We start from the raw sequence: 18,924 nt of genomic DNA on the forward strand, positions 1-18,924 counted from the left end.
TTCTTTCCTTTTTTTGCAGTGCTGGGGATAGAACCCAGGGCCACTTTGTCACTGAGCCACATATCCAGTTCTGTTTCATGTTTTCTTTAAATAGCAAGCTCATTATTTCATACCTAAAAATCCTGAGTTTGTATGACACAAGAAACACATTTGTCACAAGAGCAAGGTTCACTCTGCTCTTAAAGTCACGAAATGAAAACAACACTTGAGCTTGCTTGCTGGATCTTTGAGGGCAGGAGAGTCTCTTTGGATACAGCATGTGACTCTACCTCTTCCAAGTAAACTTTCATGATAAAGATGCCCAGTGTGTGAAAGAAGAGCTCATGGCTATTTCCTCAATCATACCATAGCCTTTACCTACTGAATCTAAAGAGGTTTATTTTGGCTCTACTTTCATTTTATGATAGAGACTGAGCACCTGATCGAGTTCTATTATTCTGCGTGATATTTTTGTTGTGTTGCTGCGTGCGTGCGTACTGAGGCTAACCTTGGTTTTGCTCAGCCCCTGTTTTGGGTATTTAATGTGTTCTCTTTAATAAATTTAACAATCTTCCCCATAAACACTTCCATGAGATATAGTGGAGTTATTTATAGAGGTGGCACACAGAATTAACACTGGGTTACTGACCCTTACTGATATTTTAATAGTTTTGTTATGTTTTTCTTTTATCTGCTGGCCCTATCATTCATAATTCCACTATTATTTTTTACATTTTATTAGATATTGACTAATAAAACTCTTTCCAGTTTAATAACTAGATTGAATCCACTGCACATCAGGTTAAATTTTAGTACCACCATACACACACATACTCATCTTGCCATTTTGCATACAGTAGGGGAGATAAACAATTGTAGTATCTATGCTGTTTGGGGGATAGTCTTAAGCTCTATACTGGATTTCAATCACATGAAAAGCATGACTCCAGAAGGTTCTGTAGCAATGCAGATTAAGAATAGCATTATCATGAAGAATTATACATTTTAACTTATCAGTTGAGTCAGCATTAAAAATTACACATGTTGGGGCTGGGAATGTGGCTCAAGTGGTAGCGCACTCGCCTGGCATGCGGGGGCACTGAGTTCGATCCTCAACACCACATAAAAATAAAATAAAGATATTGTGTCCATCTTAAACTAAAAAGATAAATATAAAAAAAAATTACACATGCCTTTTTTTTTTTCCAATACTGGGGATTGAACCCAATGGCACTTTGCCACTGAGCTACATCACCAGCCCTTTTTTAAAATTATTTTTTATTTTGAGACAAGTGCTCCTTAAGTTACCCAGACTGGCCTTGAACTTGTGATCCTCCTGTCTCTACCTCCCAAGCAGCTGAGATTTCAGGCATGTGCTCCTGCACCCAGCCATATGTACCATTTCTATTCATGTTAAAAGAGTTCATTTTTCAATAACTGTGCAAGCCATCTTTTCTTTTGCAGAACCATATGCAAATAAAACTCTTTAATACTCTGTGGAACAATGAAGGAATTGTGCCAACAATTTTTAAAAATATTTGAAGGGCCAGGCACAGTGGCACATGCCTAATCTCAGCTACTCAGGAGGCTGAGGCAGGATTGTGAATTCTAGACCAGTCTTAGCAATTTAGCACTGGGGATGTAGCTTAGTGGTAGAGAACTCTTGGGTTCAATCACCAGTGCCAAAAAATAAGTCTATCATGCTATCTTTCCAAGTGTTCTGCTCGTTTTGAAGATATCATCACAAATACTATATTGGGGTTTGTCACTTTGTTTGATTTTATGCACTGAGAAAAATATTTTAAAAATCTGCCTTAAAAAGTCTTGCATTTTCTTTTAATTTTAAAAATCCTCCTTAAATGAAGTTGAAGCTTACTAATTAGAATCAAGGATTGTCTCAACTTTGTCACTATTTACAGTTCTAGATATTTGGTGGTTGAACTTGGCTGTTGTTTTAATTCTCATTTCATCATTATTTTTTTTTGTCAAATAATAATGAGAAATCCTGTTAAAGGGAAATTCATGCTAACTTAATAAAACGTGCATTTGATGCAAACTTGAAATATTTCATTTGATAATGTCCTTTCATAAAAAATGCTTTACTGGGCTGGGGATGTGGCTCAAGCGGTAGCGTGCTCGCCTGGCATGCGTGCAGCCCGGGTTTGATCCTTAGCACCACATACAAATAAAGATGTTGTGTCCGCCAAAAACTAAAAAATAAATATTAAAAAAATTCTCTCTCTTTCTCTCTAATATTAAAAAAATTCTCTCTCTTTCTCTCTCTTAAAAAAAAAAAAAAAGGTGCAGTTAAGGGCTGGGGATGTGGCTTAAGCGGTAACGTGCTCGCCTTGCATCCCCAGAGCGCTGGATTCGATCCTCAGCACCACATAAAAATAAAATAAAGATGTTGTGTCCACTGAAAAACTAAGACATAAATATTTTAAAAAAATTCTCTCTCTCTTAAAAAAAAAGAAAAGAAAAAATGCTTTCTATGAACTCTGAATAATTTTAATAAAAAACAGACTGTTAATGGTCTTATAATGGTGATGGCCATATTTGCATCATATACTAGAAAATCAAATGAGCTTTTTGCTTTTAAAAGATAGAGTGACTTGTACTACCCAACTGATACTCATTTTTCCTTCATTATCTCTTTTAATCCTGCTCATTGCCACTGAATGCAACATTTCCAACAATGTTCATAATCCTTAAGAAAAGTCCAGTGATATGTTCTCTTCCATTTTGTTAAAAAATTTAGTTGTGACCAATTTGCATTATTTTATAATCTACTTATGTGTCATCTTGAAAGTAGTTTGAATAATGCTGACATTAATAATGCATATATAAACAGACAAGAGAAGTCCAGATGGTGGTGCTATAGAAGTACATAGGAAAATAACAGGATATATCAATGGTAGAGTAGAGAGTGCTTGGGCAAGGGTTAATTTTGCCAGGGTGGTCAGGGACTGTTTCATGGAGGAGGTGACATTGAATTGTGCTCTGCATAGTTTAGGCTACAGATGTGAGTCCTTTCTTCAGGACTTATGGGCAATTTGAAGTATATTAATGCAATTTTACATATGTTGTCTAGTTGTGAGTGTGTTTTCTCCCTGTCCCTCTCAGTTATGGGGTCTGAGCCTCCTGGTTGTCTAGCTGGTTGTCTAGTGTTTATTTGGTGAATCTGCTGGTAGACTGGGCAAATCATCTTTCATTAAAAAAAAAGCAAAACAAACAAACAAACAACAACAACAACAAAACAACTCCTCCAGCATGTAGTTTTGTGCTATATGTAAAGCAGCTGCTGGACAAGTACTGGTTGAACATTGACCTTCGAAATGTAGTGGAGAACAATAAGATACGAGGCCAACATCCTGATAGGTAGAGCAGAGCCTGTGGTAGGTGGTGGGAGGACCTTTGCATCCTTCAGAATATTTCCGGGTGTAAAATTTCATAATTAGATATTTACTCCTTTGTTTTAATGGCTTTGTGTCTCATCAATCATTGTGTCTCTGTTGAATGAAGATAATTTCTATGACGAAGTCCTGGTTGAGTTTAAAAGAGTTGGCTTGGATAATCCCTCCTAAGCTCCAGTTCTACTGTCTGGAGTGTTGTTACCAGGTGCTCAGGTCTGCCTGTCTGATGGGGTGGCCCCACTAGGAGGCTCAGACCCCATAACTGAGAGGGACAGGGAGAAAACACACTCACAACAGGCACTTGATGAATGCCTTAGAATTAAAATAACGGCACACAGAATCAGTGGCCATTGATTGCTCACATTTACATGCTCATTCTGATATTTTTGCTTTTAAACAAGCACATTACCAAGGTAAAATTTGATTTTCTCTTTTAAACCTCACTTACGGGTTTTGCTTAATTTATTCTATTCCTGATTTGCTTCTCACCGCCAGGGAGGAGTCTCCCTGGTTTTGCATATATGGTCAGGACAGTAGTCTTTCAAGCCAAGGCAGCTCTGTTCATGTCTGGCCCCAAGTTGGCTGCTGTGGTTTCAAGTCAGGGAGCCCAGTGCCTGACTGTTCCAACACTGGTTTCTGCCTGTGTGTGAAGCCATAAAGATATGGAGGAAAATCTTCTCTTCTTTTTCCTCCCTTCCGCTTACCCTTCCCAATCAAAACCCAACTATTCTAGGTGGTTTATACTTTGAAATTGGTTTATTCCTTTTCTCTTTTCTCTCACTCCAAGAAGAATTTAGTTTCTGACCATCCATTTCTTCAACTCCAAATCCAGACACCTAAAATATGTCTATGCTTTTTAACAAATGGTACTAGGAAAACTGGATATCCACAGGCAAAGAGTGAAGTTGGACCCTTACCTTATACCATATAAGAAAAGCAACTTGACATGGACAAGACACCTAAGAACTAAATCTGCAAAGCTTTTAAAAGAAAAATGTAGTAAAGAAATTTTATAGCATTAGGTTTGGGATTTGGCAATGATTTCTTAGATATGACATCAAAAGCACCAGCCACAAAAGAAAAAATAGATAAGTTGGACTTCATCAAAATTAAAATTTCTGTTCTCCAAATAGCACAATTAACATAGTGGTCATGGAAAGTGAGAAAATATTTGCAAATCCTATGTATAATAAAGGCATAATATGCAGAATATATAAAGAACTCCAACAACAAAACACCACCACAGTTTAAAAATGGACAAAGGATTTGATAAGACATTTCTTCAAAGAAGATAGGTAAATGATCAATAAGCACATGAAAAGATGGTAAACATCACTAATCATTTAGGAAATACAAATCAAAACCACAATGAGTACCACCTCACACCCACCTAGGATGAGTATAATAAAAATCAATGAACCAATCAGTGTTGTTGAATACATGGAGGAGTTAGAATCTTCTTGCCCTGGGCTGGGGTTGTGACTCAAGCGGTAGTGCACTCACCTGGCGTGTGCGGGGCGCTGGGTTCGAATCTTGACACCATATAAAACTAAAATACAGATATTGTGTCCACCTAAAACTAACTAACTAACTAACTATATATAAAAAAAGAATCTTCTTGCCCTACTGATGGGAAGGTGAAATGGTAAAAACTCTCTATAAAAAATAGGGCAATTCCTCAAAAAATTAACAACAGAATTACTATCTAATCCAGCAATCACACTGGTATATACCCAAAATAATTGAAAGCAGTGTCTCAAAGACATATTTTTATATCCACGTTCATATAGCATCAGTATTCACCAGAGTCAGAAGGTGGAAGAAACCTAGTGTTCATCAATGGATTAATGGATGAAAATATAATATGTACATACAATGGGATATTATCTGCGTTTAAAAGGAAGAAAACTCTGATGCATGTTACAAAATGGATAAATCATTTTGGTAAGTAAAACAAGCCTGTCACCAATGTATAAATGCTGTAGAATGGCTCCCCTCTATCTGTTGGACTCAGGGTAGTCTAAAAGTCTCAGAGACAGAAAGTAGAATAAATAGAGGGAGGAAGGGAATGAGCAGTTGTCTACTGAGTCTAGGGTTTTATATTTGCAAGACAAGGAGCCTGGAGGTGCACAACTATCTGAATGTACTTAACACCTGGAACTGTACAATTAAAAATGGTTAAGAGGGCAAACTTTATGCTATGTATATTTTACTACAAATGACAAAAAACACCGTCTCAGCTTGTGCATTTTGGAGTTTAATCCAAAGGAAGGAGTGAGGCTTCATGTGACTTGCTGAACTTAATAAAACACTTAAGGCACTTTTATTAGCATGTAGTTACATGAATGACTAGCTTGATAAATTCAGTGTAGAAATAAGAATTTGCTAAGGATAGTGTCTAAGTTAACAGATAACATGTGGAGTTTGGAACAGTGTTTATATTTAGGGGAAATGTTTTAAGGAGTTTTAATATTTAGATAGGCTTAGTATTTAATAAAGACCATGTAAGCTGAGATCTACAGTTCATAAAAACACCTTCATAGGGCTGGGATTGTGGCTCAGCGGTAGAGCGCTTGCCTAGCATGTGTGAGGCACTGGGTTCGATTCTCAGCACTGCATATAAATAAATGAATTAAATAAAGGTCCATTAACATCTAAAGAAATATTAAAAATAAAAACCCTCACTTTTATGGCTGTTATAGTTTGGCTCTGGAACGTCCCTCAAAGGCCCATGTATTGAAGGCTTGGTTTCCAGCCCATGGAGCTATTGTGAGGTGGTGGGGCATTTAGGAAAGGGGGTCTAGTGGAGGGAATGAGGCCACTGAGGGCATGTCCTTGAAGGGGATATTGGGGCCTGGCCACTTCCTGTTTCTGTTTCCTGGCAACCATGAGATGGACAGCTTTGCTCCTCCAGGTGCTCTCCACCATCATGTGCCGTCTTACTGCAGACCCAAAAGCAACAGGGCCAACCATCCTCCATAGACTGAGACCTCTAAAGTCATGAGCCAAAGAAGTTGAGCCAACTTCTTTATAAGTTGATCATCTCAGGTATTGTTTTAATCAGCACTTTTTTTTTTTTTTTTTTTTTTTACTGCTGTGACTAAAAGACCTGACCAGAACAGTTGTAGAGGAGGAGAAGTTTACTTGGGGGCTCACAGTTTCAGAGGTCTCAGTCCATAGCCAGCTCCATTCCTTGGGGCTCCAGGTGAGGCAGAACATCAGGGTGGAAGTGGGTGGCGGAGGAAAGAGGTTCGCATTATGAGCAGGAAGTAGAGAGAGACTCCACTCACCAGATGCAAATTATATACCTCAAAGCCACACCTCCTCCAGCCATGCCCTATCTGCTTTCAGTTACCACTCAGTTAATCCCACCAAGGGATTAATTCACCGATTGGGTTAAGGCTCTCATAACTCAAACATTTCTCCTCTACCTTCTTACATTGTCTCACACGTGAGCTTTTGGGGGACACCTCACATCTGAAATATAACAGGTATTTTGTCACAGTTCTAGAAAGCTAACACAGTGATCATAAAATTATTTTGTTTGGATTCAAATTTGTTCCATTATAAACTAACTTATCTCAATGAAAATTTTCAAAAATTAAGAATAAAGCAAGCACCCTCATCTAAATGATTTTATTTCCTCTCCAGTCATATCCAGTCATTTTTCCATGCACAGGTTTAAAACATACATAGTTATGATCATATTACATATGAATAGTAACTGTTATTTCAAAGGTTGCATATGTAATACATCACAGAGAAGAGGATATAATTTTGATTAAATTTCTACTTCTTTATTTTTATAATATTATGGAGTTTCCAAACTGCCCCTGGCCCCCATGGTGAATTTTGGCATATACGGTGCATTTTCCCTACTATGGTATAAATTAAAATGAAATGAATTAAGAGTAAATTTTTTTTCTTAGCCAGGTGTGATAAGACATGTCTGTTATCCCAGTGATTCAGGAGCCTGAGGTAGGAGGACTGCAAGGTGCCAGTCTCAGCACCTTGGTGAGGTCCTGTCCCCAAATAAAAATGGGCTGGGGGTGTAGCTCAGGAGTAAAGTGCCCTGGATTCAATTCCCAGTACCATAATTATATAATTTTGTAATTGTTCTTTTGATTGACAAGTCATAGTTGAATATGTTCATGAAATTTAGAATACTTGCTGATAAAGATAATTTTCTAGCTTTATTCACAATAATATGGAAGCAATGCAAGTATCTAACAACAGAAAAGTGGATAAAGAAACTGTGGTATATAAATACAATGGAATATTACTCAGCCTTAAAAAGAATATCCTACCATTTTGTGACAACATGGACAAACCTGGAGGACATTATGCTAAGTGAAATAAGTCAAACACAGACAAATACTGCATGATCTCATTTAAATGTGTAATCTGATACAGTTGAATTCACAGAAAGAGAATAAAACAGTGGTTACCAGGGTGAGGGGGTGGGGGAAATGAGAACATATTGGCCATTGGCCATAAGGGTACAAACTTGTATTTATAAGATAAATAAGTTCTGCACATCATAGTGACTATACTTGATAATATATGGTAAACTTGAAATTTACTGAGAACAGGTCTCAGGTTGCCACAGTCTGGCTGGGCACAAAATAACCAAGCCACCACACAGCCTTGTAGGTTCAAACAGCAACCTTTATTCCCGAACTGTCACTGGCACTTTACACACACACTTCCCGGAAACACACTGCCTCTACCAGGCTCTGCAGGCCAATTCTCTCAGAACCGGAGAACTCAACGGGAACTCCAAAGTTGGGGGGGAGGGCAGAGGCAGCAGGATCCGCCCTAATTCTGGAGCCGCCCTATTCCCAGCAGGATCTGACCTAATCCAGGAGCAGGGTCACCTTTCAACCATTCTCTCTGGCAAAAATGCCAGACGACTAAACTGTGACTCTCAACATCAGATATTCTATACACACACACACACACACACACACACACACACACACACGCACATACAGAGTTAATTAAACAAGGTGATGGAGGCTAATTAGGTTGATTATTTTCATCATTTAACAACGTATGCATATACCAAAATATCCAGTTGTATACCTTGAATATATGCCTCAATTAAACTGAAAAAATATTTTCTACATTATGGATTATTTCCTTTGGACTTATTCTCATAAATAAAATTGATAGTCAAAAAGGTTTGAATGTTTTTGAGGATTTTCATATATTTTAAGTGTTTTGATAGTGTCAAATTGCTTGTGTACCTAAGAGTTGTGTGGTGACTGCTACCATAATCACCCTTACTAAACTTTAAAGTCATTTTTAAAATATTTATTTTAGTTATAGGTGGATACAATATCTTTATTTTACTTTCATGTGGTGCTGAGAACCGAACCCAGTGCCTCACGCATGCCAGGAGAGCGCTCTACCTTGGAATCACAACCCCAGCCCTCATTTATTTATTACTTTTAATTTTTTTTTAGTTGTTGATGGGCCTTTATTTAATTTATTTGTAAATGGTGCTGAAAATAGAACTCAGTGCCTCACATATGCTAGGCAAGCGTGCTACCACTGAGCTACAACCCACTCCCCTCATTTATTTTTTTTGGTCAACTTTATATGTGAAAAACAGTGTTCATATTTTACTATGCATTTCTTCAAGGGTTTTGCGAAATATATGTTTCCTAATTTTCCTTCCCTCCTTTTTTAGTGCAAATGCTTTCCCCATTCTGTAATTAGAAGTAAATGACAACGGAACTTTAGATAGGGCCTAGGGGAGAGAGGGGAAGGGAGGGGGCAAGCGTGTAGGAATGACCGTGGAATGAATGCAGGGAATATATTACCCTAAGTATATGTATGAAGACACGAATGGTGTGAAAATACTTTATGTACAATCAGTGACTTGAAAAACTGTGCTCTACGTAAGCAATATGAAGTGAATTGCATTCTCCCATCGTGTATAACAAATTAGAATAAATAAATAATGACAATAAAAAAGAAATAAATGAAGACAAACCAACATTAATATCCAATAGCATCACTTAGAAATAACAGGAGCTGTTATCTCTCTCCCTGAGTTGGCCACGCCCTGAGCTCATACCTTGCCACGCCCCTGCTAAATCCTGGGGTCTAGAGTTGACAGATAAGAACCCAGTGAACTATGTACATATATAATTACTCGACAAGTGTGATTCTACATCATGTACAACCAGAAGAATGAGAAGTTATATTCCATTTATGGATGATTGTGTCAAAAATGCGTTCGGTCATGTATAACTAATTAGAACAAAAAATGTAAATAAAGAAAAAAAAACAGTTGAATTTGATTTCCAGATAGCAGGATGCCCGTTAAATTTTAACTTAAGATAAAAGACAGAAGATTTCCTTTTTTTAGCACAAGCATATGTCACAAATATTGCATGGTCCATACTGATTGTAAAATTTATTCGTTGTATATCTGAAATTCAGTTTCAGCTGGGTAGCCTGTCTCTTTATTGGCTACACCTGTCTCTCACTGGGGCTTGTTTACTAGCACCTGTCAGATGAACATTGTCCTTTGAACTGGGCGTTGGGGGCCCAGGAGGGTGACATACAAGATAGTTCCAATTCTGACTTCAAATTCTGGATTTCAGGAGAATTCTGCCATTAGAAAAACAATCCCTGGACCTTCATAATGACTGGTAGTTTAAGCTTCTTACAACACAACCTTTGTTTTCCTGCTGCCCCAGGCAGAGTTATCCATTCCTAGCTCACCATAGAAAAACACCTGGGAACTCTGATTCCTTATTGGGAGAAACCAGAAACAGGTCTTAATGAGAGCCCAGGTGATTCTGCTCCTATAAATCTGCAGAAGTCAGGCAGTTTTGTTCCTCAGATCTGCACAGGAGGCCTCTGAGCATCAACACTCAACGTAAAAGTCACCGTCCTAATTACATCCTTTGAGCCATCTTCAGATCGTCCACTCTTCACAGTTCATTCAAAATCTGTTTGCAGTAGTGCTCTCTGCAAGTTGCTTGACAATTCATAAAGTTGTTCCCATTTGATCTTCACTCTCATTTTTTTTTTTTTTTAACAAATGACAGAGAGACTCACAGGGGCTAAGTTCACAGGGCAAAGCTTGTGAAGCTGCCAGGGCTGCAGAGCCCTCCCTCTTTCCACCACCCCACCAAGCTACCTCCTTTCGCCTACAAAACGTACGTGGGGACCACTGGTGTTGGATTTACTGTCCACTTCGGGTTTCAGGTGACATCCGCCCTGCAATTGACCCGAAGCTAGCCCCAGACCTGCAAACAACACGCGGCGAGGGGAGAGATCTGGGTGCTCTGCTCAGCGCAGGAACCCGGGCCTTGGCAAGACAGAGCTGGCGCGATCTGCTACGGAGAGGCAGGCCGCCCTCTTGCGGGTCCCCTTCCGGCAGCAGGGCCTCCTAGCCATCGCCCCTGGAGCGCCCGGATTCCCGTGAGCCGCCGCTTGGAGCTGAGGGCGCGCGGGCACCGCGGCGGGGGCGTGCTCCGAGGACGCGCGCGGGCTGCTCCTCCAGAGGGCCGCTCCCTGGGAAAGAGGGCGGTGTTCGGGGAAGCTGGCTGGCGCTGGCACTCGGAAGTGCCGAGAGAGGGGTGTTGGGAACTCGTGGCGCGCGGGAACATCGCGGTCGCCGCCGCCCGGGACAGCCCCGGAGGTTGGTAGCTGGTGACCGTAGGGAGTCCTGGGGAGGTTAGGGTGCTGACTTTTTTTGCTTTGGTTTGCTCGGTTGAAAAAGCGAAACGAACAAGACGCTTTTCTTATCCTAACCCGGTCCCCGTGTGCGCGCCGGAGGGCGGGACAGAGGAAGTTCCCGGTGCCGCGGAGGAGACAAAGGCGGCGGGGACTGCGCGCCTGGCAAACGCGCGGAATCCGGGAGCCTGGAACAGGGCTTGCGTACCAAGTCCGTGCACACCTCTGCCCGCGTCCTCTCTCCGCGATTTCAGGCACTGTTGTTGAAATTGCAGAACCCTGGTTCTCTTGGCAGTATTAGGGGTGCGCCTGCCTGCCTGCCTGCTGCAAATCTAGGAACCCCAACGTTAGGAATGTCTTGCTTTCTGATCTTCAGACTCAGTTTCTCTCTTCTGTTCTGAGTCTAGCATTCAGATGGCACCAGTCTTTATAAGAAAGTTCCCCACATGCTCTTGTTACCCAAGGTACTAGGTAGGAGTGGCATTGGTGTTAAGAACAATTGATGCTTCCCGTGTTCCTTGCACTTGGATCAGTGCTGCCTGGCTGGGGATTGGCATGTTCAGTGGTTTGCCTTATGTGAGGGGAGAGTCATTGTTTCTGCACCTTTCTGTTTTGTATTTCTTATCCTTCCTTTCTTGTAGCTAAGCACTCACCAGAGTGTGATTAAATCTCATAAGAACACCCGACAGGAGAAGGAGGGCTTCAGTGAGGTGGTGATTTTTATACTGGATTTTAAAGAATGACCCCCACATTCTCTCTGTTCCACCTTCCCCGTGATTTTTCTTCCTTTTTTCTCACTGGCAGTCCCTAATGTTATTAAGTGTTGCATAAGGACAGTTCTGCCCTGAGAGATGCAATTAATGTCAAATTAAGGGGGATGATGCTTGGCATGTGCTTTAGATAATTATGTCTAAATCTTATGGTAATTGGGAAAGATGGGTAGCTTATCCTTTTTACAGGGCTTGGAGGGAATGTGAACACCACAGAGTAGTATGTTTTAGACTGGGTTTGGGGCTCCTCCATTGGATCAAAGCCTGTGCTTTATCTACTATTTGCTCCCTTCTTGAGAAGTTTGGATAGGTGACAGCCAAGGACCTGAATGAAGCAGTCATTTTTTTTTTTTTTTTTTTTTTTTTTTTTTTTTTAAAGAGAGAGTGAGAGACAGAGGGGGACAGAGAGAGACAGAGAGAGAGAGAGAGAGAGAGAGAGAATTTTAACATTTATTTATTTTTTTCTTAGTTCTTGGCGGACACAACATCTTTGTTGGTATGTGGTGCTGCTGAGGATCGAACCCGGGCCGCACGCATGCTAGGCGAGCGCGCTACCGCTTGAGCCACATCCCCAGCCCTGAAGCAGTCATTTTTGAGGGTGTCCAGATGTTGGTGGGGAACTCTGTAGGTAACATAAAGAACTGGTTAGTGTGGGCTTGGCCCAAGGGGAAGGACTCCTTAAATGTTGCTTTGAACTTCCTGGGTCCCTTGTAGGTAGTTCTTAAATTTCTTTCTTTCTTTTTTTTTTTTTTTTCCTTTTGACCATGGACTTCTTTGGAGTCTGGGAAGTCAGTGTTTTAAAAGGCATGAAAAAAAATTACATATGATAACTGGGCATGGTAGTGCATACCTGGAGGCTGAGGTAGGAGGATTGCAAGTTCAAGGCCAGCCTGAGTAACTTGGGGAGACTCTGTCTCAAAATAAAAAGTTCTGGAAATGTAGTTCAGAGTGTTAAGCCCTAGGTTCAATTTCTGCTACTGCAAAAAACTTATAGAAAAGTCATAGGATTATAAATGATACTCAAACAAAATTATCAAAATAGTATTAAACCTCATCAAATTTATGTGCATCTTCATTAATGCATTATGTAACAAAATTCAGTGCTGAAGCAATGGAGTCTCATACTTTCAAATTGGTGATGTTCATGTCAATGATATTTTGCAGTGTTTGCAACAGTTGGACTGTAGTATGAACATATCTATGATTTTTTATTGATGACTCAATCGCTAGAACTTCTCTTATTGTGGTTTGTTGTCCACACTTATAATCCAATGAAATAGTGATTTTAAATTAGAGATTTATGAAAATAAAGATGTGTGAGAAAAAAAAGTATGAGCTAATGGCTTCTTGGGTAATATACCCGAGAATAGTAGATATGCGACATATACCAGCCCCCCTCCTCCTTTTGTGTGTGTAAATGATCTTTAGTGGTATATAGTATTACTAGTGTCATGAAAGAAGGAACTAATCATTATATATTCCACACATAAAAAGATCTGAAGATGTTACTATGAACATTTTATGCTAAAACATTTTAAAATTCAGATGAAATGGACAAGTTTTTCAAATAAAAAGATATGAGAACTAGAAAATTTGAATAGGTCTATATCTATTAAAGAAATTGATCATAGATAAAAACCTTCCATAGCAAAATTTCCAAATCCAGATGGCTTCACTCATGAAATTCTCCAAAAATTTAAAATAATAAAAGAGGAACCACTCCCTGGTTGCTTTTATGAGGCCAGCATAAGCTTGTGACTAAGGCTTGATAAGGAAGTTACAAGAAAATTATAGGCCAAGTGCTCATAAAAAAGAATGCAGAAGCCTTAAAACAATGTATTGGTAAATCAAATCTAGCAACCTATAAAAAGAACAATAAATCATGAACAACTTGGATTTATTCCAGAAATGTAGACTGTCTAACATTTGAAAACCAATAAATGTGATTAGCTCCATACACAGAATAAAGGAGAAAAAAGTTTGATAAAAAGCAATACCCATTCATGATTAAAAAAATTCTTTGCGAGCTAAAACACTGAGGAAAATTAAAGAAGACTGAAAATAATGGAGAGTGTGTCATCACTCAATAAACAAATCTAGAGATTCTGTGCAATGCCAATCAAAATCAAAATCCCAAGAGATTAATATTTTTCAAAAAAGTTGATAAACTGATTCTCAAATTTATTTGGAAATTGTACACAATCTAAGAAGAGCAAAATTGGAGAACTTAAGCTGCAAGATCAATACGTAGTTATTTCAATGTGTGTTGGTACAAGGCCAGACAGGCAGAGAATCCACAAATAGGTTTACATACATGTGATCTTTTGATTCATGACAGAGATGACCCTGTAGTGGAGAGAAAATGGCCTTTTCAGTAAATGATGCTGAGTCAAGTGGAAATTCATTTGGATAATATTAATCTTGATCATCTTCCTTATCTCATATACAAAAATCAGTCAAGAGCCATCATGCACTGAAATGTGAAAGCTAAAACAATAGGTTTCTGGAAGAAAGCTAAGTAAAATATCCTTGTGACCTAGGACACACAAAATACAAATAGTTAAAGGAAAATATTAGTAAGAACTTCCATTCATCTAACAACTCCATAAAGAGAAGACAAGCTACAGAATGGGTAAAGGTATTTGTAATACATATTTCAAAATCAAGAACTCATAGCTAGATTGTGGAAAGATTTATAAATAAAGGAGAAAAACAATTGGATAGTTCTGAAGAAAAATGGGCAAATGTCACCCCATAAAAGAGGATCTCCAAATTTCTAATAAAAAATGAAAAGATGAACAAGTTTCACTAGGAATTAGGGAAATGCAAATTAAAACTACAGTGGGATCCCATTATATGTTCACCAGAATGGCTAAAATTAAAGACTGTCAATGCTAAGCACTGATTAGAATGTGGATAAACTGGAATTCTAATTCATGGGTATGAAAGGTAGCATAAGGGCTTGGAAATTTGTTTTGCAGTATCATTTACTGAAGTGGGGTATGTACATCCCCTATGATCCAGCTGTTCCATTATTAGACACTCAAAAATAAGGTATACATATGTAAACCAAAAGACAGGTAAAAGAATAACTTGAGCAATATTATCACAGTAGGCCCCAACTGGAAAAAAAACTCACATGTTCTTCAATAGTAGAATGGATAAATGCATAAAAGACATTGTTTATACAATGGAATACTCTACAGTAATGAGGGTAGACAAATTATTGCCTCATACAACAATTTGGAAGAGTCTCAGAACAGGAGGTGGGTAGAAAGAATATACACCAGGACAAGTGCTATGTGATTTCATTCATAGGAAGTTCAAAAGCAAGCAAAACAAACTATAGTGGCCGAACTCAGGCTAGTGGTCTTTCCTTCTTACCTCCTCCTTCTTTTTTTTTTTTTTCCTGAACTAGGGATTGAAACTAGGGGCACTTTACCACTGAGCTCCATTCACCTCCAGTCATTTTTTATTTTGAGACAGGGTCTCCCAAAGTTGTGGGGGTTTGCCTTGAACTTGCTATCCTGCCTCTTGTGCTCCCTTTTGGTGGAGTTGGTGAGTGGGAAAGCACAGAAGGGGCTTCTAAGGCATTCAGGTTTTCAATCTCAGTGGTAATAACTAGGGTGAGTCTACTGCTTAAAAGCCTCTCCCCCCATATATTTTAACAAAAAATTTACTTAAAATATTATATTGTGAAAAAAGCTTATATTCATTCAGATGCCCCTAATCTGGAGTTTATAAACTGTGGTGGACATGATTCTTGGTGATTTAAAAAGTTTAAAATAGGTTGAGAATTTTCAGAGGGAAAATACAATATCTGATCAGTAGTTTTGTTGAATGAAGGACTTATCAAATTAACTCCTTTTTGCTGCTCTTTAACAGTTCATATAAAAAGACTTAGAGTTATGTTTGATTATAAGATTGATATTGGAGTATTATGGAAGCCAAGAATTGCTAAGGGGAGGACTGAAGACAAACTTTTGTTTTCAGATTTCATTTTCTTCAATTTAATTTTTTAAAGTTTATAACCATTGGATTTAAAAACCCATCTGTTTTAAACAAAACCTTTAGATAGATACTCTTTTCCCATGAGACCATGAGCTAACTGAATGCAGGGATGACATATTAGTTTCCTGTTGCCTCTAACAAATTGCTACATAAGTTAGCAGCTTAAAAGGACACTCAGTTGACCCTCCATGTCTTTGGGTTCCATAGCCCTGCATTCAACCAACTGTGTATTGCAAATATTTGAAAAAAATTGCATATTTATAGACTTTGTTCTTGTTATTTTCTAAACAATTCAGTATAACAATTATTTACATATCATTAACATTGTATTAGATATTGTAAGTAATCTAGAGATGGTTTAGAGTATGCAGGAGGATGTGTGTGGATTCTAGGTAAATACTATACCATTGTGTATAAAGCACATGAGAGTTTGCAGATTTTGGTGTTCACGGGACTCCTGGAACTAATCCTGTATGGATTCTGAGGAACCACTGCATTTATTATCTTGTGATTCTAAAGGTCAGAAGTCCTCCTTCTGGAGGATGTAGGGCAGAATTTTTTAAAATGTTTTTATTAGTGCATTGGTTCATTTGGACATAAACATATATGCATGGACGATAATTTGTCTCATTTCAGTCCTCATAGACAAGAATATTTTAGTCGTTGCCTCTTCCAAATTCTAGATGCATCTTATATTCCTTTTTAGTGATTCCTTCCTCCATCTTCAAAGTGCATCTCTTGTCTCCTCTGAGAGCCCCCTCCCTGCTTCCCTCTTGTAAGGGTCCTAGTGATTACACTGGACCCACCTGGGTAATCCAGGATAATTTCCCCATGGAAATATCCTTAAGCACATCTGCAAAGTTCCTTTTGCAGTATAAGGTGACAAAGTGGCAGGTTTCAGGGATTAGAAATCTAGGGGAGTCCTGTGTGTGGAATCCCATGAGGGGATCTTTATATTTTGTCTCCAATAATGGCACAGTTTCTGGTTCTCATCTGGAGTTTTGGGTTCAGTTATAGGTACCTACGATGTAAAGAGATAAAAAACACATAGTACCTATATTGTAAAGAGACAACTGAGACAGACAGTAAAAGGTCCAGAAACCAAGCCGCCCAGGAAATGGTTAGAAGGAGTCATGGATGTTGGTTCTGGAAGAGGATGGCATCCACTATCTTTAAACATTTGAAGGATTATTGGAAGAATAATAAAGCCTTATTTGTATACTTAATAACAAAAATAATGTTAAAAACAAAAGAATAAACATTTCAGAGTCTATTATGCCCAAGATACTGTTCTTTCACTTTTAAAATTAACTCCTACAGAAACTGTCTGCAGGTTGCTCTTTTTTTTTTTTTTTAAGAGAGAGAGAGAGAATTTTTAATATTTATTTTTTAGTTCTCGGCAGACACAACATCTTTGTTGGTATGTGGTGCTGAGGATCGAACCTGGGTCACACGCATACCAGGCGAGCACACTACTGCCTGAGCCACATCCCCAGACCCTACAGGTTGCTCTTATCCCTACTTTGCAGATAAAGAAGTTGAGGCATGGAAAAGTTACGCAATCTGTCCTAGGCCCACAAAGTAGAAAGTGGCAAAACCGGGAAGCAAACTTCAGCATTCTGTCTTCAGAGCTATTATAATTTGGATCTTAAATGTCTCCCAAAGGAATATATATGCTAATGGTTTGGTTGCCAGCTTGTGGCACTCTTGGGAGGCGATGGAACCTTTAGGAAGTGTGACATACTGGAAGGAAGTTAGGTCTATTGGGGGATAATGGAACTCAAGCCCTTCCTTTCTTATTGTTTCCTGGACATTATGAGGTGAACAGTGTCCTCCACCATGTGCTTCTGTCATCATGTTCTGCCTTGCCACAGACCCCAAAGAAATAAGGCCAGGTGACCATGGACTGAAACCTTTGAGACCACAAGCCCAAATAAACCTTTTCTCCTTCTAAGTTGTTTATCACAGGTATTTTGTCATAGCACTGGAAAGCTAACTAACACAAGAGCCATCCTGTAACTTACATTATATCCTATCTTCATGTCTTGTCTTTCAAAAGGTAGCAGAAGACTGGTAGCAGATTTTTTTTTTTTTTTTTTTTTAGAATTGGAGAATTGGATTTGGACTCTGTTAAAGAAAAAACATGCTGATAATCAAAACTGCTTAGGAAAGAGTTTCTCTGCCTTGTAATGTTATTGGAAAGGGCCAAATAGTTTATTATAAAAGGAATTCCCAAGCTGGCAATAAGATCCCTGCTGATTTTGAAACCGTTTTCTTTGTAATTATATATAAATTAATATGTATACAGTGACATGTTGTTTAGAGATGGGGATATAAATCTGGGAAATGCATTGCTTAGCAATTTTTCTCATTATGTAAATGTTATAGAGTGAACTTATACAAAAGTAAGATGGCTACAGTGTCACTAGGTGATCTAATCTTATGTGACTACTGTTGTATAGGTGGTCGGTCACAGATCAGAATGTTGTTACACAGTATAAGACTGTGTGTGAGAGAGAGAGAAAAGAGAGAGAGAGAGAGAGATATGGAGATGGATGGAGGGAGAGAGAATGAATAACTCTTTGCAACATTTTATGTACTAAAGACCCATCAGGGAGCTGCAGGTGTAGCTCAGTGGTAGAGCATGTGCTTAGAATGCATGAGGCCCTGGGCCTTTCCTAGCACTGGAAAAGAATAAAAGTTCTATTGTGAAATGTTTTTCAACTATTTTTATAGATTTTAGTGACTCTTTTGGATACTCCTGATGTGGCAGATTATGTCCCTGTCTTCCCCTTTCAAGATGTCGTTCCTCCCAGGCTGGGGATGTGGCTCAAGCGGTAGTGTGCTCGCCTGTCATGTGCGGGGCACTGGGTTCGACCCTCAGCACCACATAAAAATAAAATAAAGATGTTGTGTCCACCAAAAACTAAAAAAATGAATATTAAAAAAATCCTTTCTCTCTCTCTCTCTCAAAAAAAAAAAAGATGTCATTCCTCCCATAAAAACAGGGAATTGATTATTTTTCCCTTTTCTTTGGATCTAGGCCAATCTTT

At 38.8% G+C, this 18,924-nt stretch overlaps 1 protein-coding gene across 3 annotated transcripts in view; it reads left to right on the plus strand.

Annotated features, from left to right (window-relative positions):
- The first annotated feature begins 10,438 nt into the window (after positions 1-10,438).
- The window catches only part of Hhat (hedgehog acyltransferase), a 316,410-nt gene continuing 307,924 nt past the window's right edge, over positions 10,439-18,924 (plus strand). For 2 of the 3 annotated variants that reach the window (XM_078022761.1, XM_040278701.2), the window contains exon 1: positions 10,439-11,055. The gene's annotated coding sequence lies outside the window, so the exon portion shown is untranslated. The remainder of the gene's footprint in view (positions 11,056-18,924) is intronic. The other variant, XM_078022762.1, reaches the window with a different exon arrangement.

This window comes from Ictidomys tridecemlineatus, chromosome 10 (assembly GCF_052094955.1).
Source record: "Ictidomys tridecemlineatus isolate mIctTri1 chromosome 10, mIctTri1.hap1, whole genome shotgun sequence".
NCBI classification, from domain to species: Eukaryota; Metazoa; Chordata; class Mammalia; order Rodentia; family Sciuridae; genus Ictidomys; species Ictidomys tridecemlineatus.